General features: G+C 48.6%; 1 pseudogene; it reads right to left on the bottom strand.

The window, feature by feature from the left end:
• Nucleotides 1–7: 7 nt before the first annotated feature.
• Nucleotides 8–2,243, bottom strand: LOC119345548 (annotated as a pseudogene).
• Between the last annotated feature and the right edge of the window lie 757 nt (nucleotides 2,244–3,000).

Raw genomic sequence — 3,000 nt, forward strand, 5'->3', positions numbered from 1 at the left:
ATAATACCAAATACATGTAACAGAACATGAATAAACAAATATATCATTTGGATTCTCATAGTAATGCAAGCACAAGTACCCATGAAACTCCACGTCTGTAATAGACAGCACCCCTGCAAGTCTACTAGCAACATCTGCAACACTCTCGCCACCTTCTGGAGCCAAAAGGGGTCTGCTTCATCTATCGCCCATACCTCTGCATACTACCACATCATGTCAGATTTAATAACTGGCAGATAAGATAAGATCAGAAGGGACACCACGGACCACCAAAAGGAGGATTTGCTCTTAAATGTTGAAGGACACAACTTGTCCAAACAAAAGTTTAATGGTGCCCAGCAGACCAACCAACTCGGCATTGCCCATATAATCGCTGCTCAATTATCATTGGTATACATGGCAATGGTATCTCTTGAACATCGTTTGAGCTCTGACTGAATGGAATAGCTGGGTATAAGCAAATTGATGCGCTGCCTAACACGTAACAATATATAGGCATGCAAGTAGAAGTTTCGACATAACCAGTACATGAGCACTATGTGCTATTGATCTATCAGTAGGTTGGGATAGACCATCATTCGATATGCTAATGAGAAGTTCTTGGCTAAAATAGTACTCTTTTGATGCTCCATGATATGCACATTTGATGCCCCTATGAGTTTTGATAAGCATGTTTATTCACATCATTACAATCCTTGAAAGAATCTCCAGGGTCCAATACATGAGTACAAACTCACCTTCTCATGTGAAAGCAACTCATATGATGGTCCAAAATAACGTTCACGAAGTTCTACGGTTGCCTGCCAAAGAAACTCTGATGAGCGGACTAGATGGTCACAATTGCAGAGCTTAATAATGCACATCAGAACTATTAATTTTATGAACAAAGTGCTCCCTAATGCTTGAGCAACTTTGAAGGATTCCACTATGTATTGTTAACCATGGAGAAAACATCTCAAAGATCATGATGTTCCACTGAATGATAGAATTGGGTTCACGAAAACTAGGAGACTAAGCCGCTTTCAGTTGTAGCGGTTTTTATTTCTTAGTTAGTTTTACTGGTCTTTATTAGTGCATTATTTTGCAGATTCCGTTCACAGTATAATTGTTCTACAGAATGACCACTATTTGCTGCCTCTTGCGACTTCTCTGAAATTGTTCACTTTATTTCTGCAGAAATAAGAGGTGGCAGGACTACTAGCTCTCGACACGGGGAAACACCAATACTCTGTTTTTTCCATTAGATGGGACTTCCACATGCAGAAATTTCGGATTATAGATAGTTTGGTCTTACACGAGCGTGGATATAATGACCCCATCACTTATGTATACAAATTACCACTGTTATCATCATGTTTTTTTCTACCAACACATGGAAAATTAGCAAATGTAAACCTTACTACTTCAGAAAGGTAACTCATATCATGCCCAAACGAACCCAAAGGCTACATCCTCGATACAGATATCCAAAGTTCAAACATGAAGAACAATGAGACTGAAAGTACTTGCTTCACACCCATTCAGATGCCTATGCTATTGCTATGCACACACTTGGCTCGCCAATATGAGAGACTTAGCATGCAATACATCACCATTATCTTGTTTAAAACTGAACATGGTTACATCTAGTAGTAGGATTAAGCCGCTCACCTTGCAGCTAGGACCCTCAAATGGGACGCCCAGCACGCCGGCGACCACTCTAGCCGTCTCCGTCGTCCGCGAGAACGGCGAATAGCAGATCTTGACACAGCCCACCGGCACACCCATCTCCTCAAGCTCCTGCGCGCACAGAATCAGCCACTTCCCCCAATCGGCAATCGCTACCGCATATCCCCCATCCAAGAAGAAGCCATAGATTCGAGCACGACCCCGTACCTTCCGGAGCGACTCGCCGGCGGAGCGCGCCTGCTCGACGCCCTGCGGGGCCAGCCCGAACTCCGGCTTCGTGCCGTTCTCCTGCCAGGGCCATCACAATTAACCGAAGCTCCGGACTGGATTTAGCGATTATGGCAAGAGGGAGATCGAAGACGGCGAGCTGGGACGGAGGGAGTGGTACCAGGGAGGAGACGATGAGGCCGCGCTCGTTGGGGACGCTGCGGCCGTGGCGGAGGATCCAGTACCTGTTCCGGAAGGCGGGCGGCGCCGCCGCCGGCGACTTGCCGGTCGAACCCTTCATTTGGGAGGACAAACCGCACTCTGCTCCTCTCCAACGGTAATTGCCTTTGGCTCGACTGATGCCTTAACCTCTGTTTCTGCGGACAGCAGCAAGTTTGGCACAAGTAAAGTAATTAACGGGATGTGATTTCTAGTAGTAGCTTGATTTCTTATTTTTTAGTTTTATGTATAGACACATTTTAGGTGTAGATTCCCACTAGGGCCCCAAAACCCCCTCCCCAAGCCACTTTTTAGGCGCCGGCGGTTAAAAAAGCTCCTAGTCACACCCCCACGGCGTTGTATTTCATCGGATTTGGGCAAAATTAGCCTCGGCGATCCTAGGGAGCCCCCCGGGGGTCACTTGGGACGCCCGGCGCTATTATGTGCATGCAGATACCCCCCACCAGTCAACCTCTCTCACCTCCTTTTTCTGTTAGGCCCACCGCAAAAAAGAATCTCCTCTCTCTCCGCACGAAGCCGCGAGAAAGGAAGAGAGAGAGAGAGAGAGAGAGAGAGAGAGAGAGAGATCGGGCGATGGCGTCCGCCGTGCCATGGAAGCCATTGTTCTGGCAGCACATCCGCGACGCCTCCGCTCTCGCCGTCGCCGTCGGCGACTACCTCGCCGTCGTGGCCCTCGACCTCGGCCTTCCTTTGCCTCCCAGGGGCGCCGACGTCGATCATGCAGTCTCCTTGATCGAAGACTGCGAGGAGAAGCTAGCCAAGGTCGGCAAGATTCTCGGGTTCTTGTTGTCTTCGCTGGGGACCGTGGAGCTGCTGGTGTGGAGCGACGACGCGTTGGAGAAGCAGCTCCGACCGAGGGCGCGCCAGGCCAGGGTGAGTGCCGGC

This window comes from Triticum dicoccoides, unplaced genomic scaffold, assembly GCF_002162155.2.
Source record: "Triticum dicoccoides isolate Atlit2015 ecotype Zavitan unplaced genomic scaffold, WEW_v2.0 scaffold249590, whole genome shotgun sequence".
Classification (NCBI taxonomy): domain Eukaryota; kingdom Viridiplantae; phylum Streptophyta; class Magnoliopsida; order Poales; family Poaceae; genus Triticum; species Triticum dicoccoides.